General features: G+C 51.0%; 1 long non-coding RNA gene across 1 annotated transcript; it reads left to right on the forward strand.

Moving 5' to 3' along the window:
* Positions 1–556: 556 nt before the first annotated feature.
* Positions 557–27,402, forward strand: LOC113598580 (uncharacterized). Its single transcript, XR_003419185.2, has 4 exons — positions 557–952; positions 3,040–3,186; positions 21,346–21,785; positions 24,919–27,402. It is a non-coding gene; the product is annotated as an uncharacterized LOC113598580 (long non-coding RNA).

Raw genomic sequence — 27,402 nt, forward strand, 5'->3', positions numbered from 1 at the left:
TGGCGGGGGGACGGCCCTGCCAGCGTCCCGATTTTGGACACCACAGACGACACAGTTGTGTTGTTCTAACCACTGTGCTATGGCAGCCCTGGGGGGGTGAATACCGGGGGCCCTTCAGGAAACGCGGCTGGTGGCACCAATTCCCTCCAGTCCTTCTAGAGAGACTCCGGGGAAGCTGGCCGTCCTCCGACAACTGCTGGCTACGGATCTGTGTGGGGCACTGAGCCAGCCTGAGCCACGCGGGGCCCTGGCTTGTATTTGGGTTAAAACGTGATGAGTTTCAATCCTGTTTCACGGGATTATTGTGAGGGCCACAGAAGACAGCAGGTAATGCGTATAATGCGTTATAATGCGTACAGTGCGTTCTCAACAGCATGTCCTGGTTTTTTGTTGATTATTGGCAGCAAATAGGCACGCGTAAAATATCAAGTGTGTATTACATTTCTCTTTTTTTCCCTAAGGTTTCCAACAGGCCCTTGACGAAACCCAAGTGTGTGAACATTTTCTTCAAAGATGTATTTGCTGATATTACATAAAGATATATACACATAACGAAGGTACGTCTGCTGGAAACTCGGAAAAATCACAGCGAAGGGTAGCAGAATTGATCAACAGTGGCAACGTGAGTCGAAATAGTTCCAACGGCACAATCGATATTTGTCGTCTCCGCCGGAGGCTCGCGGTTACTCCTGGTTCCGGATGTGGAAAGTATGATGCACAATGGTCCGTTGTTATTGTATAATATAATAGAATCTTTTAAATTTCAGTTTCAATTTCTAGTGCGGTAAGTATCAGCAGCTTTGGGGATTGTCAGGAATGTTTCATGTGTAAAGTGGTCCCGACACCAAAATGTTGGAGCACGGCTGCTGTGACTTACCATTCTAGAAGTGGAATCGGGAGGCAAGAAAGATGTGCTCTTGCATTTTGGTAGAGATTGTCAAGTAGCCCTCATGTGAGTTCTGTCAACGTGCTTTCCTACCAATGATGGAGAAGGATGCCTGTGTCCTCAAAGCCTGGCCCGCAGGTCTTAGTAAGCTTCTGGATCTTTGCCCACCGGAGAGTTAAAAACACCCCCTCCTTGTAGCTTCATTTTGCGTGACCTTGAGTGGTTGAGAACCAGTGATATCTCCTTTTCGGTAAATTATCTTTTCATGTTCTCTGCCCACTTTCCCACTAGATCATTTGTTGATTTATTGATTCGTAAGCATTCTTTGTATGTTAAAGACATTGGCCATTTGTCTGCATGTGCCCTGTACTTTCTTCTCTTACCGGATCTATTTCTGGGCTTTCTATTCTATTCCAATGGTTTTCAACAACTGGACAAAGAAGAACTTTCTAGCCATTTGAGTTGTTGATCGAGCTGCCCGCCTCACTAAGACATGGGCATGTCCTGAAAGGCGTGTGTATGGAAAGGCTGAGCTAGTGGGAAGAAGTTCTAGGTTTGTATAGAAGGTTGAATTAGAGCAACTCTAAGGTTCGCTGAAATATCATAAAAGCATCTCAGATTTCAGAGCAGCTCACACCCAGGAGGCTTGGATGCCATTGCTGGTTTATACCAAGCCCTCCGCATAGAAAGGGCTCGGTGCACAGTTTCAACAAACAGCGTCAAGTGAGGCATTCAGCAAGGGCCCGGCAGCCACAGGGTCTTCCTCTGAAGCTAAGAGTTGGATGTGGAATAAAGCTGAGAGTCGTGCCTCTTCCACATGTGAGACCTGCAGCCAGAAAGGGCAAGAAACAGGGCCCCTGGGGGGTCTCCGTCGGTGGAGCATCTGACTTCGGCTCAGGTCACGATCTCACGGTTTGTGAGCCTGAGCCTCACGTCAGGCTCTGTGCTGACAGCTCGGAGCCTGGAGCCTGCTTCGGATTCTGTGTCCCTCTCTCTCTTTCCCCCCAAAATAAACAAACAAGAAAGAAAGAAAGAAAGAAAGAAAGAAAGAAAGAAAGAAAGAGAAAGAGGGAGGGAGAGAGAGAAAGAAAAGAAAGAAAGAAAGAAAGAAAGAAAGAAAGAAAGAAAGAAAGGAGAGAGAGAGAGAAAGAAAAGAAAGAAAGATTGATTCAGACAGGACTGTCTTCCACGAAGGGCCCGCTGGTGGCCGAATCTGAAGGACGGGATGACCCTCGCAGCTCTTGCCCAGGCTTGTGGCTTTGTGACGCTTGTGCAGGACAGGGCTGGCAGGGAGCTGACACACGGTCCCCGCTGGCCATCCCAGGGTACTCATCAGCCGACTCGGTGCCTTTGCTCTTCACGCTGTAACATCTCTGCTCTGCGACGTGCCTTCTAACCGGTTTCAGTCGTGTGTGACCTGAAACCGTGGCACGGTTTTGCTGCACACGTGAGACCATGTGTAACTAAGAATGCGCTCGGCGGGCCGCAGGTGATGCGCATTCCTGGCACTGTGACTGGACACCCTCAGTCCCTGGAGTTTCATCCACCCGGTGACTTGGGTCATCTGCAAATGAAATTACTTTGCTTGTTTTCTGGAACCCTCTCTGGCTCCTTCTGTTAGATTTCAAAGACCCAGCATCGAGATGCACAGAACGGGTGTTTAGAGTTTGCGAAAGTTCCCGGGAACTTTTAAGAAAAGTGCAGCCCACTTTTAAGAAAAGCCACTCGATGGTGCTCCCAAAGGCCCAAGGCGCCGCCCCGTGTGGAGAAGCCTGCTCGTGGACGAGGCAGGCGGAAACGCGACCGGGAACGTCAGACGATGAACCCGAAGAAGGTTTGCACACACCGCCCCCATCACAGGGCTCCCGGGTTTCTTTCCATTCTCATGCGTGGAAGGCATGGTAAATACCCACGACCGAATGAAAACGCCGCTGCGTTGACAACCCTCAGTGATAAGATTTCACCGTGAGATCACGGGCCATCAGCTCTTTTTCTCCTTTCTTGCGGCACAAAAGGCAGTGGTGAGCTTTTTTTGATGGGGTCTCAGAACTGTGCCCACCGCTGCAAAAGCCCACGTCTGCCCGTAATTATTCCACACTTGTTTGTCACTCGGTTGTCAGTTTGGTGGCTCATTCGTTCACTTTTCTTTTTAGGAAACGTTTAGTGGGCACCACCCGTGCATCGCGGGTGGTGTCATGGCTGACGCTCGTGACTGACACCAACTTACAGCCCGGGGACTCGGTGTATATTCTGATGGATGTCTGATGGACGATGAGGTCCTCGTCCTCTGTAATCGACAGGTAACTGAATTGGATGACGATGTGTAGCTGGAAATCTTTGGGCTTTGTAGAACGGCCAGTGCAGGTGACAGAGTGTTATGACATTTAGCGTTATGGGGTGATTTGTCTCCTCCCCAAAGAGGCATGTTGAAGTCCCAACCCCTCATACCTGTGATAAGGCCGCTGGAAAAGAGGTCTTCCCAGATATCACCAGGTGACCCTGAGGCCATTAGAGGGGCTCCTCATCAACATGCCTGTGTCCCAAGGGGACCCACAGGAAGAGGGCCGTGTGATAACACAGCAGACAGCAGTATTGTGGCTCCAAGCCGAGGTCCCAGGAGCACCAAGGACAAGGTCTCCTCCACAGCAGAAGAGGCAAGGACTTGCCCAGACCTCAGAGGTTCTGTCCACTCCTTGGCTTCAGACTTTTGGCTTCCAGAACCAATATACTTCCAGGTACTTTGTAACAGCCGCGGTAGGAAGTAGATACACTTAGTTGTTGTTGTTTAGTGTTTATTTATTTTCAGAGAGACAGAGAGGGCACGAGAGCAGGGGAAGATCAGAGAAAGAGGGAGAGAGAGAATCCCAAGCTGGCTCCTCACTGTCAGCACAGAGCCCGATGTGGGGCTCGAACTCACAAACCGCGAGATCATGACCTGAGCGGAAACCAAGAGTCAGACCCATAACCCACTGAGCCACCAGGCACCTGTTGGATACACCTAGTTTTAGAGCTGACATTCTGTGGCAAGACTGAAGGCCTTCTTAGTATACTTGACTTTTCTGGGGACACTGGGGTTTCTGGTGGCGGGTGAGGCTGGCGAGCTGAGCTGCTGTCTACTTCGTGGAGACCATGATGGCCACCTTCCTCCCAACGCATGGGTGCATGTGCTCCGTAAACATTAGGCGTCTATTATGGAGGACATACCACTCTCGGCTCAACTGATGTTAACACAAGTTTAAGCTATTACAGAATGCTGGCCTGACTTCCCAGCACCACAGTGGCAAGCTGGGAAAGAAAAGGTAATCAGGCCAGAAAGAAAAGATACCCTAAGAAATTGTCCATTTTTCATTCTGCTGGAACCACATTTTAATATCCAGAGGGCAGTTTGTATTTCTAAAAGGGTTTCTTGGGGGCATCTAGGTAGCTCAGCCTGTTAAGCGTCTGACTCTTGACTTTGGCTCCGGTCGTGACCTCGTGGTTCGTGGGATTGAGCCCCACATCCGGCTCCATGCTAGGCACGGAACCCGCTTAATCGTCTCTCTCCCCCTCTTCCTCTGCCCCTCCCCTCCACTCTCTCAAAACAATAAAATAAAATGAAATAATAAAAGGGTTTGTTGGATAATTGTAGAGCTATCATTTTCTGATAGAGAGAACTGTGTTCTTTCCTACTTTGACCCATTCTTTCATTCCACAAATGTTTACTGTGCACTAAGAGGCAAACACGGTATTGTTGGGGTTTTTTTTTTTTTTTTGCTGAAAATTCCAAAAGCAATAATAATATCTTAGTTTAAAGGTTTAAAAATAACTAATAACAGCTTCCTGACCAGAAGAGAAATGCCGTCTTGTGCCGAGGAGCTCAGAGCGTCGGGTGGGAGAACTGGGGTTGGACCAGCTCAGGGTGAGCTGATCTGTGCTTCATCAACCGGTCGTGGACACGGGCTCCTGGAACAGGGGGACGGACGCAGCCTGGGGGCAGTGCCATGAAGTGGCAGCCGCTCTGTGATACGCAGACACCTACCTCGGGCCCGCAAGATGGGGGGCGCCGAGACAGGCCCTCCATCTAAGTGACTTACGAGCAAAAAGCCGGCCGGGTTCAAGGGCAGTGCCAGGGGCTTTGGAGGCAGAGGTTTGGTACAGGAGTTAATGAACAGAAAGAAGGACGCTTGAAAAAGTCAGCTCCCGGCAACATGACCAGACAACATCCAGCCTTTGTGTTGGCTGCATCTGAGCCCCGTGGTCACGTTTCCAGATGAAATACAGGACACCCAGTACATGTGAATTTCAGACACACAATGAGTATTTTGTTAATTTCAGTTCGCGGCAGATGAGGCAAAGGACACGTTTTGGCCAAAGGCGCATTTGTTGTTTATCTGAAATTCACATGTAACTGAGCGTCCTGTGCTTTTTGTTTACTAAATCTGGCAACCCTACCTCCCGTTTCACATTAATCCCACAAGTGAAAAAATTCAGGCACAGACTAGCTCTAAGAAAAAAAAAAAAACGGACAAAACTGGGGGGGGGGGCGCGATTTTTATTTGAGGTGATTCACTGTATTGTTTACGTTGTATTTAACTTCCGTGGGCTTTGATTTTTCCATAAAGGAACAACTCCAGGCTGAAAACACCTGCCTCTAATAAACCCCCCAATCCATCATGAGGACAACAGAAACAAAATGTGTGGCAGCTCTCTGAGCTCCTGGGGAAATTGCGTTTCATAATCAAAGGTATTTATTATAGCAATTCCTCCCGAAGCCTGCATTCCTGAGCTCCCTGCTGGTATCTATCTGCGCGCTGTGGCCACTGTCTGCCATCACCCCCGGCACCACTTACAAGTCCCGGGAGGAGGCAATTATGGCCTAACCTTCCACCCTGGAGACCAGGGTTCAGCTCTGTTTCTGTTTTACTTCCCCTCTGGGGCCAGAACTGCTTTTGATGTGAGCTCTCTCCTTCTGCACACCACTGTTTGTTTAACCCATTTAAGGAAACTCTTAAACAAGCTTGGGAAAGATGCTACGTACACACATTTAGTGTCCCTCTTACGTCGTCCATCCATGTGCATTTAGAAATGCGTTCTGTCTTTCTCAGCCCCCGAATGCGACAGACCGTCTTCCGTGTCGTGTTTTCATTTCTGAACTCACAGTGAGAACTGAATAAAAATGAGGATTTTGATGGACAAGCACTCAGGCTCCTCGTTATTACTGCTTCCCTCAAGGACAGGGATTTGTACTGTTTGATTGCTTGAAGGTCATCGTGTCAGCTACATCCCTGTCTGTTCTGTCTGCTGCCGGTGCTGTAATCAAAGGTGGCTAAGCGAGGGCAGATTCTGGTTCTCGGAGCTCAGGAAATGTATTTCATTTCCTTCGGAGGTAGGTCTGTCTTATCAAAACAAGTGATCGCTTCGCCAAACGCAGCAACGAAACCTTAAAGAAATAGCAATCTAAAAGCATGATGGCCCACGTGTTCTACTCTTTAAAGAAGGAATTGTGGCTAAGATGAAAACCAAACACCAAAACCCAAAAACCCTGGGGCTTTGTCCAACACGGGAGTTAAGCCACCACCGCCCATCAGCTGTTTCTCATGGACCTTTGTGTGACTATAATGAGATCGGTTGTCAGGCTTCAACCTGGTTCTTCTGAAACAGCAGGTCACGTGTGAACTGCGACTGACCGACTGGCAGAAAGCCTGACAGACAGACAGACCATCAGTGGCAGAGGCCACATCATTGAAAACAGCCTCTCTTGGGACTGATGCGGAGTAAAGCCAACTATGAAGCAATAATCACCATTCCTAAGATACTTCTTAAAATTGATTCATTCGCCTTTTTTCATAGGATGGATTTCAACGGACTCTTTCTCTCCCCAAAATAGTATTTTTCAGGAACACGTGTCCCCTGGTTATAACACTTCCTTGTATTTCTTGACTTCCTTTTATAGAAGCAAAGTCCTTACTGACACATTTCCACTGCTAGCAGAGATCTTTATTTCATGTTTTAGTGGTCATTGCTGTCATTTTTGTCATTCTGAAGAATCCACCCAGAATTCCAGGAAATCAACACAAACTGGAAGCTCTTTCCCACACAGAAGATCCCCTTCCTCACGGGATGGCCTTGTTCCGCACGTACAGCACCCCCCCCCAACTTTTCTGTCTCTCTCTTTTTTTTTTTTTTTTTTTTTGCAGGTTAAGTAATATTTCCAATGCAAAGAGATGCCTCCCACTAGGCACCTGTAAAGGATTCTTTCAAAGGTCAAACCCTCTTTCTTCAGATCTGTATTTCATGGTCACCCTAAGTCGTCTGGGCCGTGACCTCTGGTGCCCACTCCTTTCACTCTCTTGAAATGGAGGCAGACCGCTGTTGGACCTTCCTGTTTGCATCAGAAAACGCTACCGTGGTGCAACTAATGACAAACGAAGACCCGTGAGTATCGTGTCCAAAGCAAACACTCAGGCTGCGTGCTCAAGGATTGGTATGAGCACAAAGAGTTCTAAATCCGGAAGATCTGTGATGTGGATCTCCACAAATACCACCCAATGGGGGTTGCTCCCTTTGGGTAAAACACGGAGACCATCGCAGAGCGGTCGCAGCTTCACACGGCGGGGCCTCACGCCCACAACTGGGCCAGCCTCACCGCCTCACCCAACTTATGCTCCTCTTCTGTGGCTTCTGGAACAGAATATAAGATTCTTACTACCCAACAGTAGACAAAAGCGTCATTTGGATAGACGTTTCTCCAATCCGTCTTCTTTATTCCCCCACTTAGCAGTATCTTTCCTGCGTAACTCCTTGTATTTCATCTGGATTTCTCGGTTCTCCCGTATCCGTCACCTCGGGGAGAGGGAGGGATTCGTGTTCTGACTGATTCATGACGGCGGCTAAGAAAGAATTGATGGTCCATCCCGACAGAAGCGTGGGATGCGTATGGGTTTTTTAAGACGTTGGAGAGTGCCTTGCATTTTTCCCTATCAACTCTCCAAAGGGCAGGCTGACTCCCCTTATCTTTCAGATAAATGACGGAGGCACAGCACACGAGCCACGTGTTCCACAAATCAAGACTCATCGCCAATCAATACTTCAGCCGACGCAGAATCCAACCTTCCGAAAGAAAGAGCAGGGATATTTGAAACTATTGTGCGGTGCTGGCTGATGTCAGGAGGAGCCCCCAGAGGCACTAGGCTGTGTAGCTTGAGGGCAGAGGCTGGGCTGTCTTCATCGGTGCACTCTCACAGGCTCCAGCCGGGCCTGACGCCCTCAGTGAATGTTTACTACACTGAGTTACATTTTTGAGATTGTGAGACCGTTTTCAAATCACATGTTTCTCCGAGATGGAATTATTTTTAGTTTCGTATTAGAATATTTAGTGAATTCTTATGGCTTGACAGTGATTGAGTAGCATTTGGGATGCATTTTCCCGAACCTTTATTCTGGTGGAAGTGAAATTTACTAAAGATTCAAGTCTGAGGTTTTTTTCATTTTATAATGCGAATTACTGTGAAAATCCAAGTCTTAAGAATCTCAGTAATTATCTAGGGGCACCTGGGTGGCTCAATGGGTTGAGCGTCCAACTTCGGCTCAGGTCGTGGGTTCGAGCCCCGCGTCGGGCTCTGTGCTGACAGCTCAGAGCCGGGAGCCTGCCTCAGATTCTGTGTCTCCCTCTCTCTCTGCCCCTCCCCCACTCATGTGCACACTCTCTGTCTCTCAAAAATAAATAGATAGACATTTTTTAAAAAAAAGAATCTCAGTAATTGTCTTTAATCCACAAGTCCCTTTCCCCCAAAATAATTAATTTCTGAACTAAAGATTCATGGGTGCTTCAATCATGTCTCGCTAAATGATCCCCAAAACACAGACTCTTGCTAAGTTTTATTTCAATACATAACCTGCGATGCCTTAAAATTTGGCTGTTTCTTTTAAGATTTATAATTTCAGATCATCCCGGTGAGGTCACTTATATGATGATCAAAAAGTACATGTGTTTGTTTTGGAAACAAAACCAATGACACAGGAACAGCACATTTCCTAATTTTGACTGACACGAACAGAAACAAAAATTACGGGCCACCCTTCACATGTCTTTACTACAGCTAAATTGACCTATTAAACCGTGTGCTTCAGATTCTCTGATGTGGTGCTTTACGTATCATGTGGAGAGAACAATTTTAAAGAGAGACTGTTGTTTACAGATCAGATCTTCACTTCAAAAATATTTAGAATCAGGGCACCTGGCTGTCTCGCTCAGTTACATGCCCGACTCTTTATTTCAGCTCAGGTCATGATTTCACGGCTCAGGAGTTTGAGCCAGGAGTCGGGCTCTGCACTGGACAGTGAGGAGCCTGCTTGGGATTCTCTCCCTCTCTCTCTGCCCCTCCCCTGCTCGTGCTCTCTCTCTCTCTCAAAATAAATAAATAAACTTAAAAAAAAAACTATTCGGAAGCTATGCAGGGGGGTTTGGGGGGGGGAGGATACGGAGAAATGCCACAGACTGAGTTGGGCTAACAGGTGAGCAGGCTTACTGGGGGGAGGGGAGGAGCTTCAGGAAGGACAGTGGGAAGTCACTTTACTCCTCTTTGATTTGGTTTCAGGAAATAATAAAACATTTGAAGAATGATAGTACTTGGGGGAAATGTTTTAAAGTAAAAGGAAATAAGTGGTCTTCCTAAAAATATCTCACAGTGAATCAGGAAATTATTGACATAATATTATGATAGTGAATGTGGCATAGAACTTGCTGTCTCTGGGGCTGCTCTGTGTTAGAACAGAGAAATCTCTCGAGCCCCAACGCTCAGAATGAGCCTCTGGACAGAGGGGAGAGCAGGGTTCCAGGTCGTGGGGCAGAGGAGACTTGGGGAGAAGTGTTACAAGTAATGTGTGCAAAGCTTTGAAAATGAGGTTGACAACTTGAACAAGAATCCCGAGTTCCTGTAGGCAGTGTGGGCACATCGTGCGGAAAGTGGTGATTCACCCGAAACTGATCTGTCAGTGTAACGAAGCCCAAGCAGACTCCCAAAAGGATCTTCCATGGAGTTTTACAAGTTGATTCTAAAACAAAACAAAACAAAACAAAACAAAACAAAACAAAACGAATGGTCAACACAGAGTGAGGGAACTTGAGTACGAGACGTCAACATTTATTATGAGCTATTGTAAATTGGATTAGGACCTGTGTGTCAAAAGAAAATACTGTAAAATCTCTAGTAGAAAACATAGGTACATTTCTTTCTGTCTTTGTGGTGAGGAAGGTATTCTTTTTTTTTTTTTAACGTTTATTTATTTTTGAGACAGAGAGAGACAGAGCATGAACAGGGGAGGGCCAGAGAGAGAGGGGGACACAGAATCTGAAGCGGGCTCCAGGCTCCGAGCTGTCCGCACAGAGCCCGACGCGGGGCTCGAACTCATGGACTACGAGATCATGACCTGAGCCGAAGTCGGACGCTTAACCAACTGAGCCACCCAGGTGCCCCTGAGGAAGGCATTCTTAAATAAGAATCAAAAGTGTTAACCACAAAAATAATACACTTGTTTCCATTAAAGTTAGAAATTCTGTTCATCGCAAGACAACATAGAAAAAACACAGACTATAAATGGGGAAAAAAAATATTCTCAGTGCATTTAACCTGAAAGAATCAGTATCAAGAATATATAAATACCTAAAATCAGTAAGAAAGTGATAAAGGACCCCGTAGCAAGGGGCAAAAGTCTACCAAGCATCTCAGAAGAGAGAGAACACAAACACCCAGTAAGAAAATTAAGAGGTTCTGGGGCCTCCTGAGTCATCAGAGAAACGCAGACCATGGGTTCTGATTCCATAGGGCCAGAGGGAGGATTCAAGAATTTGAATTTCTAGAGAGTTCCAGGTCCACCTGCAGTGCAGAGAGTAAACATCCGAACTGCCTGCTGAATGAGTATCTTTTAATACACAAAGTAGAAAATACGACGAAGTCTAAATGAAATGCTCCTCCTTAGGCGTGTGTGTGTGTGTGTGTGTGTGCGTAAAACAAAAACTTCAGGAGAACCATGAACACCTGTGGGGGGAGGGGTGGGGGAGAGGGAGGCACGCAGATGTGGTCATCAGTGTGGAAGGGGTGGGGTCATCGGGCTGGTGTAAGTTTTGGGTTTTCACGGCATTGCTAAAAATAAGGGCGTGTGTACATGAAATGAGTACAGGGGGCAGGAGAGTCGGGCATGAACCAGCGACAAGAAACGTCAAGAATCAAGAAAAGCTAATTCAATTATATGAGCTTGAGTTCCATTTGAAAACGAAGAAAAAACCCTATGGATGCAAGTAGTGAACGGCCAGCTGAGGCATTGCCAGCCCAATATTGGAGGGACCCGATGCCCAGTGCCCAGGACACACTGAAAGGAGACACGTCGGGACTGGTTCTGACCCAGACGAGGTGACTGCAGGCTACGGGCGGGGGCAGCTGGAGGCGGGGGTCACTGTGCCACGCTGCTTTGTCCTTCGGTCATCGTGGGGGGATACGGACGTCAGGTTCGAGGGAAGATGAAGGACTGGTGGGGGGACAGTCCTCGCTCGCCGCTTAGCGGCCCGTGCAGGGGTCTCATCTGTCAAAGAGGAGTCACAGCGCCTCCACGTTCGGGTCACCGTGGGCAGCATCTCAGGCGGTGGCCCGGCGGCTGCCTCCTAAACCGCAAAGCTGAGGACACAGCAACGCTCTCGATAAGGAAGAAGCAAGGGCTAAGCAACCTGCGTCCGCTGCGTCCGCCTGTGGAAAACTTATCTGATGGAAAGCTTCCATTTAATTCCAGCTCCGTTTATGACAGCGCAGACTCTGAACTAACACGCAGGCACAAAACGTCTCCAGTCCCAGTGGCTCGCACACCCCTCGTGGTGTTGCGGCTACTGTATCGGCTCCAACGACCTTTCTCCAGACAGTGATGCGACCGCACTGGAGCTGTTCCCTTGACCACAGCAGCCCCGGACCCCGCTCTCCTCCCTGGACTGCGTGCCCCCTCCTTTCTGGGCTCCAAAACACGGAGCTCAGCTCTCTGCGGAGGCTCCCTAGGACTGTCAAGAACAATTATTTTCCCAGTGAGGGAGAACTTGAACTTGGTCCTTCAGCTTTGGAACGCCACGTGTAGGCAGAACGTTCTCCTCGGGAGGGAGGGACCAGTCCCCCCTTCATTCCTTCGTGCTCGATGAGCTGCCCCCTCCCCGCGCTCCCTTGTGAACTCTGAACTTCAAACCTCCTTCTGTGACTTTGGCCGGGAGGTGTGATTCGGGGGAGCCACACTGTCCGATCTCTGGGGACACTTCCCGGCAATTCTGGTTTTCGGTGAGAGGCGGCAGCCTGGGGGAATGAGCCTCGTCCCTGTAGTGTCACATCCTTGGATTCTGTCTGCTCATCTCAATCCCCTCTTGTCTGGACTAGCTTCGTTTTGCCACGAGGAGCCAGCTCTCCCACATTTGATGAGTAGCACACGTTAAAATAGGAATTTCGGTGGCCACCGTGGTTCCCTGGAAGCCACGTTCCTGAGTGAGGTGAGAGCACCGCGAGGGACGGCCAGCAGAGCTTCTGGGAGTCCAGAACGGGACTTCCGCCTCTGCCTCAACTCAGGGAGCCGGCTTCAAACCCGGGAGCCCTGCGTGTTCGCCGTCGACCGTGACCACAGAGGGCTTGTGTTGGATCCTCGGGGCCGCAGGCTCCGTGGGGCGGCCCGCCTTCCCAGGATCCACGAGGACCTTCGAGGGTTGCCCGCACGGACCCCTAGGTGTCACCAAACTGTGTGTGCGCGTGTGTGTAGGAAGGCACACGTGTCTCTGCAAGCACACGCGGGTTAGCGAGAAAGGTGAGGGCAGTGGAGGGCAGAACGCAGACTCCGCTGTCCGCCTCCTGGGCCGGGGGCCCCATCCGAAGGGTGGGATCAGCAGAGGGAACGTGCCCCTCGTGGCTCTGGAGACCAGGCTCTGAGATCAAGGTGGCGGCAAGCCCGCTGCCTCCGAAGCCTAGAGGGGATGTCCCCTGTTGTCCCTGGAAATTAGACTAAGAAAACTGTTGACGTTTCCGTGGCCCAGTGTCAGTGCCCTTAAGGAGTTGCCTGTGAACTCTGACACGCGGTGCTGGGGGTGGTCCAGTTCCTGTCCTTTCTGACGAGGCTGTCCTCTTTCCTACGAGCCCGTGCGGTCACCCGGTAAATGCCCTCGGTGCCCGGGGTAGCAGGGGTCTGTCTGTTGTGTGCAAAGAACGCTGGCTGGCCCACAGCATCACCATGTCCCAGCTGTACTTGGGGAGACAATTCAATTAATCGGTTTCCATTCGGGTGATACCGAAGTAAAGCGTGTCCTACGGGCAGCCGGAAACTCGGGTGATACACACACTGACCGTACAGAACAACACGTGTCGGTCCCTCTAGGCTACAACGGGATAACACAGACGGGACAACTTGTAACAACACAGACTTATTCTGCATGTTCTGGTGGCTGGGAAGTCCCAGGTCAGGGCGCCAGCACGGTCGGGCGAGGGCACTCCAGATGGCCATCTTCTCGCTGTGTGCTTGCACAGCAGAGGGGAAGGGGGCTCTCTGGGGCCTCTTTGATAAGGACACTAGTCCCATCCATGAGGGCCACACCATCATGACCTCATCACCTCCCAAAGACCCACTTCCAAATACTCATCGAGGGGATTAACCTTTCAACTTATAAATTGGGGGGGTGGGGGCACAAAGATTCAGACCGTGGTGTTGTGTAAAAGTGCTTTGCAAACCAGAAATCATTGCACAAATCCAGCCCATTCCATTTGCAATTTCATACTGTGCTTTTAAATCCATCAAGCCCCCTCGACTTCAGGGTCCACGACTTCTGCTACCGTCCTTTGTTCTAATCCACAAAGCAGAAGAGTGACTCTCCTGGAGGGTGGGTCCCGGCCGGATCCTGCAGTCAGACCGGACTGCACCTAAGCGGAGGATTTGCACAAGAATATTCGTCTGGATGAGTGGTAAGGGTTCTGCTGGAGAGCCACTGCCTTAGCCACCCGTGACCGGTTCTGTGAGCGTCCACGCTGATGGAGGCCGGGAACGCTGTCCTGGGGCAGGGTCACAGTGAGGGGCTCCTGCCTGGGGAGCAAACCTGGCTTTCAGAGGAAACGTGTGTTGTGTTCTAAAAACGTACGAGCGTGTGGCACTCAACCTGAACATCCCGTGCCCCACACAAATACTCATGTGAGGCACCAGCCAGGGCCCCGCCTGGAGCCACGTTCTTGGAGCTCTGTCCTCGAGAGGAGCACCTGGGGTGCAGCGCTGACCTTTGTGACCACTCCCCTGTGGCGACTTTTCCTAAGCCACCAACAGTTGAGGTCTGACCCAACCCGACACACGCTGGGTCGGCTGTCTGGACCCTCTATGAAGGACAGTCCCGGGGCTCTGAGGACAGGAAGCCGCAGCAGAAAGCATATGGGATTCCGGCCAGCTCGGGTGGCTGTCACCGTGTCAACCTGGCTTTGGGGCAGGCCCCGAGCTCCCGTGTGCATCTGCCCGGACTCCCCGCTTCTCCATCTCAGGTAACGAGACAACAGTTGTTCACGGACCCACGCGCTGAGCGAGTCCCACGGAAAGAACGAGAGGCAGAGGCTCCTTTTCTCCCAGACGCTCACGCTACCGCGACCCTCACCCGACGGCACATTCGCGGTGGCCTGTGGGTGCCGGTGTCTGGGCAGTGTTCCGTGAGTCTCCCAAACACCGCTCAATAATCAGATGGCTTAGGTGGGGCTCGTGGTATCTTTACTTCCGTGATTATGAAAGAGATACCGAGGCTTACTGAAACTGTCCCAGAAACAGTAGTGCTGGGACCAGAACCTCGGTGGGCTGATTTCTGACGGATCCATGAGTTTCTGGAGTACAAGAGCTTTGTAAGCGAAATCTCTTCCCCGTCCATCTCCAGACTGATGGTTCATCTTACGCTAGCAGCCCAGACCGGGGCCAGGGCTCTTGAGCACAGACTCACCCAGAAGGGCGTTTTCCCGAGAGCCCGAAGAAATGGCGGGGAAGGACTAAGCAGATTGTGCTGTATTAGCGACCACGGAGCCACGATTGCGTCTCTGATATAACAAAGTGAGAACAGGGGATTTTGCATATACCATCTGTGCTGTTAAGTTAGCAGTTTTGAGGCCCTTATGTTATGTTAATGCTCTTTTCTTCTGTGAATATGTATTAACAGACGCACGTGTTTGTGTGTATATACTGGATGTGCGTGTGTACATGGACTTCCTTCAACGTCTATGTGTGTCTGTGCATACGTGTATGTGTATGCACGCACAGACACATATTCGCTTTACTCAGCTCTGTCACCTTCTGCTTTGCTCTTACAGAAACCTTAAATCACTTCTTATCGATAACGAGTGCTTTCATCAGATAATCTATTCCAGATGCCCTGTACTTGGTATCCGCATAATTAGAACCATTTGTTTCTCTCAGGGGTGGTTTCGTTTATAAAATGCTAGGGGTGTGGGCCACCCAGAACAACCTAGGAGTTTCCAAAAGACCGTAAAGTTCAGGCGCCGGAACAGTTGGTCAGGCACCCGCCCTCCTGCCCCCACCAGTGGGAGCTTCCATTCTGCACGACTCTGCTTCTCCAAAGACACCTCGCCAGGTGCAACGACAGCCAGCTTTCCCACTTCCCCAGACATCGGTCAGCCCTGTCACCTCCCACTTCTTTCCTCCTTCCCGGCAAAGCCTCCTGCACCTCGTGAAACCCGGAGACAGTGCGGTCTAGCCCCGTGCCTTTTGGGGTCTCAGGTGGACATGCGGGCCGGCTGTGCTGGGGTGGTGGCAGAATCCTGGGCCGCTTGGCCCATCTGTGGAGACCTGGCAAAAGAAACTGGGTGACTTGCTGGGGGTTTCTCTCTGAGACAGGGGTGTCTCAAGCCTCTGCGGGTCACTGGGCCCGCCTCCCCTGCACTGCCACGTGGCCTTCCGTCAACGCAGCACGGCTAGCCATTAGGGTTCCTCCAGATTGCTGAGGCATTAGGAAAATAGCGGATTTGTCCGTGACATACAACCGGTATTTGTGCAAAATGGTGAAATTTGCATGAGAAAGAGAATCGTCTGCAACAGATCGATCTGTAACAGAAAGAGAATCGTCCTTAACTAAGGTGCTCTGAACTGTCATCTTCCAAAAGAGGAACAGAGGCAGAAAGAAAATGTGCAAGACTGCGTGTCAGGGGTCACCAGTCACGGTCGTTAGTTGGGGAAAATTATGACACAACATTGAAAACTGAAAACTCAGGGGGAGCCTGGAGACCACCTAAAGCATCTTATTCGATGCCAGTGGAAGAAGGTACCCCGCTCGTCGAAACGCCAAGCGGAGGTGCAGCTAATTTTTGTAAGTATGTGCCAACAGCAAGAAAACCAGACCAAGCCTCTCCTGCCGTTGTGCAGGAGTGAGATGTGTAGCTTGCTGGCTTCCTCCAACGGCGATGTCCTGGCACTTACGTTCCAGGCTCCGTGTTGGTGCTGGCATGAAGCGCTTCCTCCAGCCCAGCGAAGAGATGGGCGTTCTCCATTCTCCACGAAATGCGGGTGCTGGGGAAGTGATTCCACCACGGGGGCCCGAAGAGGCTGGCTCCAGCCAGACAGGATGGTGGGAGGGGAAGGAAGACAGGCATGACTGACTTCCCAAGTGAACACGCCAGGGCACAAAGCAACCAGAGACGGGAGAGAATCCGGTTTTCTAGATGCAGATGACTTTATGTGCACGAAAGGAGATAGATACTAACAAAGCGTGAGTAAAACAGGGCAAACCCTTCCCCCCTTTTCTTAAAAATGTAAGGTGCCCCCTACAAGACGTGGACAGAGCCCACGACCTCTCATAGGATCTCTTTGCTCTCAACAAATACCCCACGAGATGAAGAGCTTAGGCTTCGGGAAGGATGAAGAGACACTGCTCAGCGATCGATCTGTAACAGGTTATTAGAGACAGCTGGAAGGAATCCTCCGGCAGGTGACCCGGATCCCGGGCACGGGCTTGTCCTTTGCTGGTGGAACTGTGAAGGCAGATTTCTCTGCCGAAAAGAACGAGCTGGCTCACTGCGATGCTCGTCTGTCTTTGGGATGCCCATCGCCTGCAGCCCCCGTCAGACCACGGACGCCCGCCTCCTTGTGTGCACGTGAGACTCATGACCTCCCTCTGCTTGCTGGCCTAGACTAGATCATTCACTCCCTTAGCAACCTCTGTGCTGCCAGGGAGTAGAGCTGGGGGTGTTTGGGAGGCTCGTTTCCTCCGAATGGCTGGGGATACGGCAGGAGGGTCGCGATGTGTGTCATAAGACAGATACGGATGGGATGTCCGCTATACGCGAGGCTGGCTGCATCCTGCCAAGTCCCGGGGCTTCCGGTTTAGGAAGACATTCACGAGCAGGGTTTGAAAACATCCAAGAGGCTTGGGCTGCATTATGTAGAGGATGTTATTTCTTTGTGCGACGCATTGACGTGAGCCTCTTAGGTTGTTGAAAGAACCTCAAACCCTCTTCCCCCATGGGAAGCAATTTCTCAGATTATAGCAACGATCTACCTGTGCAAAAATTACCCCGGTGCCTACAAGGCGTAATTACATGGATTTTCCTAAACGATGCAGATGTAAGGCGGGCTCAGTCGACCCTCGCTTTCTGACTCCCTCGGTGGAGGCGGCTGGGTGTCAGCAGCCCTCAAGGGGCTGGTCTGCTGTCGTGTCCCTCCCTGGAAACACCCTGTCTCCCTCCCCTTCCCCTGCGCAGCACTCCCACCCACGCCCCAGGCAGAGGCGCCAACCGGCAGGAAATAATTCGTCCGTCTTGTGCCTCAAAGCCACACTCATCCAAAACCTGACTGGTTTTTAAATGTCTATCTTGTCTGTCGGGCAGAGCTGTGCCTGGAGACAGACAGGATCAGGAGGGGGCTGCAGACAGTCAGAGTGCGGGGTGAGGACTCAGAGAAGGAGGGTTTCTTAGTGGGGAGTTGGGGGAGGTGGGAGGGGACCCCGGCAGACCCGGTGGTGGGGGGGGCTAGGATTTGTATTTGAACGTCGGCCATTTAACAGCCCCCACCAGGCGCCCCGGGAACGCCGAGCTTTCCTAGCTCAGAATTTATTTCCAATCTGCATCTACAGTGGTGAGTTACTATTTCGTGGTGTGTCCAAAAGACCATTTCACCATGGATCTCAGATTTTGTGTTTTTGAAGGATCCCGCCTCCTTGTCAGTTTTAATGATTTTATTATTTAATCACCCCTAGCGGGCTCCACTGCAATGACTCAGGGGTTTTAAATCGGGTCCATTGTTCAACAAGCGTGCGGGGGAAAGGAGCAGAGAGAGAGAGCTGTGGCCGGTCAGAGGCCACGGGCTTCCTGGAGGCGGCGAGGGGGTCGGCGGGGGGGGGGGGGGGGGGGCTGTCCTCCATCTGACAGTCGTCCCCCACGACGTTTTGGTTTTGTCGGCAGCCTCCCCGCTCAGCTTTAGCTTTCAAATCTCTCCTTCCCGATATGGAATCCACCTCCCTCCCGTGGCATCTTGTTCTCAGCCTCCGGTTGCCTAGGAGATGAGAATAGGGCCGCGGCTGCGCTCTGCGCCCGCAGCCAGGTGGAGGGGGCTTCTGCAGCGGGGGTGGCTCCTTCGCCGCGTTCCCAGGCCACACCACAAAAGATGGCTGGCCGCGACAAAAGCAGGACGCAGGCGGGCAGCGCTCCTTTGTCCCCCGCCTGGCTGCGTCTGCGACTGACGCATGCATAATTCGCCCGGCCCGGGAGACGCATTGTGCCTCCACCAGGAGAGGGGGTCCCAGGGCCAGGGGTCGGGACACCAGGCCGGTCCAGTTAGGAACACCCGGGCGTGTTTCGTATCCACGTAATGCGGAGTTCACCTTTTCTCATGTTGTCGAGCCGGGGAGAAAGTGCAGATTTCATCTCCCAGAATGACAATAACGCGGGATTGGGGTGCCTTTGTTTGTATTATTTATTTACTTAAATGTTTATTTAGTTCTGAGACAAAGAGAGACAGAGCAGGAGGGGGGCAGACAGAGAGAGGGAGACACAGAATTGGAAGCAGGCTCCGGGCTCCGAGCCGTCAGCACAGAGCCCGACGCGGGACTTGAACCCACGAACTGCGAGATCGTGACCTGAGCCGAAGTCGGACGCTCAAGCGACTGAGCCCCCCAGGCGCCCCTGGATTGGAGCACCTTTTAATCGAGGCATGCCACCCTCTTGAACCAGTCCGCGGTGTGTGTGAGGGTGTGTGTGAGTCAAACCAGCAAGGACGCTGGTGCCCGGGGCAGCGCTGTGTCCCGTGTGCCGCCTGCCTGCTTATCTCCCTGCATCCTCGGAGCTGCTTTGTCCTCACAAATAGAATTTGCAGACGGAAGCTGGGGCGCGCTTCACGTGTGCGGACGCCTCCTAGGGACTGACGGGTCTGGTTCGTCTCATGTCTTTCTTCCATCAACTTGTCACATCAGCCTCCCGGGCATCACCTACCGGGGCAGGCAGAGTCCTCTTTGGTTTTTAGACCCAACCAAACGAGAGTTCGCCTGCCTGATGTGCAGCAAGCCAGTGAAATAAAGAAGTAAATAAATGAATCGGACACGGAGCTTTGCAGTGAGGAAAGAGAGGCTGTCTGTTGGTGTGGTGCCCCTCAGAAGGACAGGGAGCCAATGCTCAAAATCCCGAACTCCCGGATGGCTTACAAGGGAGGGTTTTTTAAAGGCAAAATTTGGAGTTAGGGTCCCTGGGTGGAGTGGCGTTCAGTGATCGGTGGAGAGTGAAGTCACGTTCTTAAGGTGTCACCCCCTGTTCTTTGAGGGCAGCGAGCTGGGCTGGAGAGGGTCTGTTGGGCTTCTAAGACCGTGACTTCGAAAACCATCTATTGCTAGCACAGAGACAGTACATCCTGTGATTCCCGTGCCCGGCAATGTGGCGCGTTTACGTGACCGTAAGTGTTCCCTCGCTGTTTCCGACTACAGTCACCTTAACGACACACAGCTAAAGCCCTACCGGGGTGATCGGCAGTGACACACCTGTCACTGCATCGTTCCCAGACGGCCGCGTTCCCGCCCTGGTTTTCTGCGCTGTCTCCAGCCTGTGCACCTGCAGGCCTGGGCAGATGGCGACAAGAGACCCTGGAGAAAAGCAAAGTAGAAAAAGCCCTCTGTTTGGAAACCCTATGGTAATTCCGACTTGGGGGACCAGCAGCACTGTCGTTTACGGTTTACATTTAATAATTCAGGCGGAGGCGACCTTGCTCCTGACGCAGGGCACCCCGTTTCTGACTCCAGGCCACCGGTATTCGAGACGGTTGTCCTTTTTTTAAGAAACAATTATTTTTAATGTTTATTTGTATTTGAGAGAAAGGAACAGAGTACCAGTGGGGAGGGGCAGAGAGAGACGGGGACAGACTCCAAAGCAGGCTCCAGGGTCTGAGCCATCAGCACAGAGCCCGACGCGGGGCTCAAACTCACGAGCCGTGAGATCATGAGCTGAGCCAAAGTCAGACGCCCCCCCACCAGGCGCTCCTCTAGACAATTGTTCTTAAAGCCCAAGATGTCCCTCAGAGTCACCTGTGGGGCTGTGAGAGGGTTTATGGGCTCCCCATTGCCGTAAGGCCTCAAGGATTGAAATCTTCAGGTGGGTGCCCCGGAGGGGTGCGCACATCTCTACATATGGCACGTTGGCTCTATCGATCAGTTTGGGGAGAATTAACATTTTAACAATAACTACTATTCAAACCATGAACACGGTCTCCATTTAGTCGAGACTTCTGTAATTTCTCTCAGCAAGTATTGTATGTGCAGTGTGTTTTTTTAAGAGATTTTATTTTTAAGTAATCTCTACCCCTAATGTGGGGCTTGAACTCATCAACCTTGAGATCAGGAGTCATACACCCCTCCGACGGAGCCAGCCAGGTGGCCCCTCAGTGTATTTTTTTAGGCCTTTCAATTATTTTGTTAAATTTCTCCTTAAACATTTTTATACTATTATAAGTATTTTAAAACTTCCTTTTCCAATTTTTGCACTGGTAGTAGGGGGAAACGTCCTGGATATTTTGTTGTTGTTATATTTGCCTTATATTCCGCAGCCGTGTTAAATTACTTCGGGATCTTTTCGGCAATTCCTTAGAATTGTCTGCATACCTAGTCACGTCATTGGCAACTAAAGACAGATTTTCTTCTGCCTTACCAGTATGTATGTCTTCTGTTTCTTTTCTTGGCTAATTTCACTGGCTAGTCTTGTGTTGCGTAAAAGTAGTGAAAACGCATATTTTTGCCTTGTTCACGGTCTTAGGACGAAGTGTGAGTCTCCTAGTATTAAGTGTGATATCAGTTGTAGGCTTTTTGTAGGTGCCCTTTATCAGAATAGAGAAGTTTCTTTTATTTCTGGTTTGTGGGGGTGTGTTTATTTATTTACTTACTTATTTACTTATTTATTTATGGATGTTAAGTATGTTTTTCTACATCGGTTGAAATGATTATGTTTTTTCGTCTATTCTGTTAATAGGATGAATTCCACCACTGGCTTCCCACACAAGAGACCAGATCTGCCATCCTGGGATAAAACCCCGCTGATCACAGACAGAGGCCGCTGTCACCAATTTGCCTTCTCACCATTCCGCAGGCCAGAGGTCTGCGATCAGGTGTGGCCAGGGCCGTGTTCTCGCAGGAGGCTCCAGGGGAGGACCCTTCCTCACCTTCCCCAGATTCTGTGGTGCCCACCCATCCTTGGCGTTCCTTGGTTTACGACTTCCGCGTCCATCATACGTTGTTTGCTCTGTACATCTGTCTTCCTGAGACGTTCTCTTCTCCGCCTGTCTTCTGCCGTTCTTACAAGGACACCAGTCACATGGGACCAAGGGCCCACGCTAATCCAGGATGACCTCGTCGTAGTCTAACTAACTGCATCCGCGGAGACCCTATTTCCAAATGTGGGCACCTGCACAGGTACCTGGGGTTAGAGTCTCAGCACACGTTTTTGAGGGGTACGATTCAACTCACTAGAACCATGATATATTATCCTTTCTGTATATTTCTGGGTTCAGTTTGCCAGTGCTTTGATGAGAGTCTTTGCATTTATGTTCATGAGAGAGATTGCTTCGTAACCTTATTGTCTTACACGGGGTTGTCTGGATCTAGTGCGAGCATACTGCCGCCTCCGTAGGAAGGGGAAGGATCCCTCCTCTGTTTTCTGACGGTTTGCGTACGGTTAGCCACTGGAACCATCTGGAGTTCTCTCTGCTTTTAATTCCAGTTCAATGTCTGTTAGATATAAGGCCATTCTTTTTTCAAAACAAATTAATTCTTGCGTCGGCAGCGATGATTTGTGTCTTCCAGAGAATTTGTCGATCTAATCTAAGCTGTCAGATCTGTTGGCACAGTTGTTCATGACATTTCTTATCATTTCATGTCTGCAGCGTCTGGAGCAGTGTCTCCTCTCTTATTCCTCATACTGGTAATTTTTCTGGGTTTTTTCTGTTTTCCCTGATCAGTCTAGAAGTTTATCGATTTTACTGATCTTGTCAAAGACTCAGCTCTAGGTTTTATCTACTTTCTCTATCACCTTTCCATCTTCCATTTCCTAAATTTCTTCCCTTATTTTATTACTTCCTTCCACGTATCTAGTTAGGTTTCTTTTCTCCTTCTCCTTCTTCGCCTTCCCCTTCGTCTTTTCCTTCTTGCTTCTACATATGGGACATCAGCCACTGATTTTATAGCTTTCTTCTTTTAGGATATAAACATTCGTAACTTTAAATTTCCCTCTACTTACGACTTTAGCTGTATCCCAAGGGTTTGATATTTTGCTTTTTCATTATCATTCAAAATATTTTCTATTTTCCTTTGTGCAGTGGGTTGAATGGTGGCTCCAAAAATAGGTCCACTGTCTAATTCCCTGTGAATATCACCTTACGCGGCAAAGACGTAATTGTGTTGTGGGTCCCGGGAAGGGAGTTTATCCTGGACCTTCCAAGGGAGCCACGCACATCCTCGTGAGAGAGGCAGAGGGGGTTTGGACACAGATGAGGACAGAGGGTGATGTGAGGGCACACGGGGAGGGATGCTCACCCCACGGTGCCCCTGGGCCCCCAGGAGTCGCAAGAGGCAGGAAGAATGCTCCTCTGGAGCCCAAATTGAGCACCACCCCCATGGCTCCCTGCTTCCAGTCCAGTGAAACTGATACGGACCTCTGGCTTCCAAGACTCTTGTAACAGCCACCCCAGGAAACTAATGCACTTTCCGATCTTTTTAAATGTTTATTTCATTTATTTTGAGAGGAAGAGAGAGAAGAGAGACAGAATCTGTCAGCACAGAGCCCAACCTGGGCTCGCTCTCACAAACTGTGAGATCATGACCTGAGCCGAAATCAAGAGTCAGACCCTTAACCAACTGAGCCACCCGGGAGCCCCTCATTTTTTTTTTTTTTTCAGTCCATGGGTTATTCAGAAGTGTGTTGCTTAATTTGCAGATAGATGGCAATTCCCCAGCTATCTTTTCTGTTGTGTCAGAAAACACATGCTGTATGATTTCAGCCCTTTAAAATTCACGGAGACCTGTTTTACAGCCCAAAAGGCGGTCTCCCCTAATCCGTGAACGACTGTGATGCCTGTGTCAGCGGGGCGAGGCGGGGTGCGGTGTTTCTCAGGCCTCCGAGTGCTCGCCGTTTCTCTGTCGAACAGTCACGGAAGCTCAAACTGTTTCAAGTGTGGTTCTTGCACACGGCTTCCGGGGGCCTTAGCTCTTTATCCTGACGGCTTCTGCCTTCTAGCAGGAGAGTTTAGGCCACCAAAGTTAATGCAGTTACCAGCCCACCCCACATCCTTTCTGTCTGTGCCCCCATCTTGGGTCTGTTAAAAGTACAAACGAGAGGCATTTCCTTTAGCCTGTCAGACTCTTGCCTCAGTGGGACCGCCTGCAGGTGTCTCCCACCCACGAAGGGAACTCAGCCACACGAGGCTTGCGGGGACTTGCGGGCTGCCGGGGAGGCTTATAAACTGTGCAAAACACACCCCCATCCGTAGTTGGGTCGGCCACAGGGCTGCTGAGAACGGGGGGCTCTCTGTTCAATGACCTGGGGAGGTGTGTGGTCAAGCGAAGGGGACAGATACTTCTGCTTTTGTTTGCTTTCAATGCGGAGCCCCTGGGAGCCTGTAACATGCTTATGTATATTGGGAATCTTGAAAAAAACAACTCCTTTGACGGACCACACATTTTTTTAAAGCCCTTTGTGTGGCTCACACCCTATGGAATGTATTTTGTAGAAATGGCTCCCCAGGTTTCCTGGCGAACATTTCATTGCCTCTCACGGGAGTGGGGCCCAGGCAGGTCATCGATCTGGGGACATGGCATACGCGTGCCAAAGTGGCGATTCCTGAAAATTAGCTCGAGGAGGGACCGTGACTCAAGGTGTAGAGGAGCCTCGGTGGAAGAAAGCTGGGTCACATGTAGTCCTGTTACGGTGACAGTCCGCCTCTTCTCTGGAATATGCCCTCATATACTTTTCTTTTTTTTTTGTTTTTGTTTTTTTTTGTTTGTTTTTAAGTGTTTGAAAGTGTTTTCCCTTGTCACTACACCAGTGGAGACAGGCTGCCCCCGGTTTTTGCGTGAGGCACCGAGAGCCTTTTATGATTAGAACAAACTTGCAAATCAGCGGCCTGCAAACGCTGCCTGAAGGAAGTTTGGCATTTTTTAAATCGATTACAAAAGAGGAAAATAATCACCAATTGTCCAATGTTTAAGTATCAAGGGATTTCAGATAGATATTTGGATTTCTGGATTCTCTTTAAAAATGAACCCTTTTTGGGGGGGGGTGTTGGTGGCCGGGGACTCAGTGGCAGCTACTGGGGGCGGGGGTGGAAAGTGGGTCCATCCCGGAGCGGCCGGCCCTCCGTCAGCGGAGGCCTGAGAGCCCTTCCCTCCCAGGGTGCTTAATGGCAAGTGGTCACGAGCCAGACACTTCCACGCTGTGCATTTGTGATCTCACCCTGTCCCCGGCTCTGGGTCGGACCCCCTGTGCTGGGTGCTCGGCGCAGGGCGGCCTCCCTGTCTGATATGGGTCCTCTTCCTGCCCCGCCCCCCCCAGGTGGCCAGCACAAGGTGGCTCCTCGTGGTTGGGACCGAGGTGTCCAGAGGTCCCGGTCTTCTTGCCGGCTGTCACGGGCTGCCGTCAGCCCCCAGAGCCCACGAGCGCAATTACAATTTGGCAAAGCTCAGGACGGACGGATTAGGGAGCTGTTTGTTCCGGTAGTTACCGCACCCCGAGGGGTCACCCCCACCGCGGTCTCCCACAACGCCAGCTCCTGTCCACACTGCAGGATGCTTCTCTCTACCGCGATGGGCCACCCCTCCGAGGAGCATCCAACAGAGGAAATGGCCCCGGAGAGCCACACGTCCAGGAGGTACGTGTACAGCCGAGCGCAGGGCTTTGTCCCCTCATCAGGGGGGTGGCTGCCAGCCGCTGGCATCCCGTGGGTCACATCTTACAACCCTACAGGCAACACATCTTCCCCGTTGGCCAAAATAGCACTCAGGAAACGTCACTCGGGATCCCAGCTTGTGTCACTGCCCCCTCCGGGGCCCGGCCTCAAGCACATCACACCCTCATCCCTGGGACACACACGGAGCTGGGAAGGACACAACAGAAGCGGGAAGCTGGGCAGGCGGAGACAACACACAGACATTTTGTTTTGGTTTGTGGCTCCCTGAGCGTCCCTCGTGCAGACAGAACGGCCGAGAAGCATGCGTTTGGGGCGGTGCGGATGCCGCAGGGCCTCACGTCGGAAAGCAGTGTCTGGCATTGGGGGGGGGGGGGTGCCTTGAGCACCCCCACCCCGCCCCCACCCGTTACTCACCAGCCGTGGGACCTGTGAGAATCACCAGCTTTCCTCACCCGTGGCATCGTGGCCATAATCGTGCCACGGCGGCCAGCAGCCACCAGACTAGGTGACTGGATGCTGTGAGGACAGAGCCTTGTCTCCCACGCGGATCCGACCAATAAACCCTACTCTTGTGACCATCTCGGGAGTCTAATGCCTCTCGGAACGTATTTCCGGAAAAGGTGGGCAGTGGAGAAAGAATGGATTTTGGAGCTGGCCTCTAGGTCTGTGGGGAGCTTTCTTTCACTTTTGGTGGGGGTGGTATATTTCACTGAGGAATGCTTTTGCTTTCACGAAGAGTGCCTGGGTGGCAAATATCTTTCTTTTGCTCTCAAAGCAAACAAGAGTCTGGCTGAGTGTACAATTCTGATATTTCCGCTCTTTCTCTCAAAATCTCTGTAACCACTGCTTCTGAAATCGAGGGTCTCCACAAGGACCTCGGTGGCAGTCTGATGGTCTCCCCTCCCGCGTGGGAGCGTCGTGGAGTCGCCTTCCACGTGGGGGGATGAAGAGAACTCGCCAGCGTGCATGCGTGTGGGTGACTTTCCCCCGGACTCTGCCGTGACCCTCGCGTGTTTGCCAGCTTCGGGGGAACGTGCGCATATTGCCGTATCGTATATTCGCGCACTGTGTCTCCAGCGTCTGCACAAGCACTGCTGGTCAGCTGTCGCCAGTGCTTTGCAACAAGCCGCCCCACCCAATGGGGAACGATCATGAGCGTGTGCTGTCCTGCTCACGGGCTAGCACAGCCTCGAGCTGCAGGGCTGCGGTCAGCGAGGAGGCCTCTCCTCTGCGACCAGCTACTGCAGCCACGTCCTCCGGTGCCTACGGGAGATGTTCAAGGGCAAAGCAAACCATGTGGCTCAAATCAACACCAACAGGACCAAGAAATATGTGCTTCCTGTAGCGGGGAAAGTCCCGAGTCACACGGCTCAGGGTGTGGGTGCAGGGAGGGCTGAGCCTCAGCGACAGGAAAGTGTCTGCTCATTCAGAATATGGATGTGGGTTCCTGGTTAACATCACCCATGCCTCTGACTCTTGCCCCTGTGGTCTCTCTCTCTCTCCCTCCCGTCTCCCTGTCCCTCCTTCTCTCCCTCCCATCTTAATTCCAAGTGAATTGTATGTAGTAGTCTCCTAATTCTGTAATTTGGTTCCGAGCATAAAATCAGGAACAAAAATAAGCCATAAGCCAGGGAGAATTGTTTAATTTCACTACTAATCAAAGAAACGTGAATGACGATCCGCAGAATCACATTGTCAGCTGGACCCTGAGTCTGGGACCCAGGGAGTGCCCCTCGCGGGAAAGACACCCCCCATGGAGGGGTGGAGACGCCCCTTCTCTGATGGTTCTAGCCTGCTCCCCTCCCCCACGTCAGATGCCTGTTCGCCAGAGCCTCTGGTTGGTGCCAGAGAACCTTCCGTTTGCCACACGGAACCGGAGCCTCCACTCTTCGTGCTGAGATGGAGCTATCGGATCTGGTGCCACTCGTCCCCACACTTGACTACTGAGCCCTTGAGAGTGGCTGCTCCGAGCTGAGACACACGTACAATACCTCATCATGCACTTTGTACTCATTACACACTGACACGAGGGCATTTGGAGACACTGAGTTGCACAATATATTGAGATTAATTAATTTTAAAATTAATTTCAGCTGGGGCCCCTGGGTGGCTCAGTCGGTTGAGTGTCT

The sequence above is a fragment of the Acinonyx jubatus genome, chromosome B2 (genome assembly GCF_027475565.1).
Source record: "Acinonyx jubatus isolate Ajub_Pintada_27869175 chromosome B2, VMU_Ajub_asm_v1.0, whole genome shotgun sequence".
Classification (NCBI taxonomy): domain Eukaryota; kingdom Metazoa; phylum Chordata; class Mammalia; order Carnivora; family Felidae; genus Acinonyx; species Acinonyx jubatus.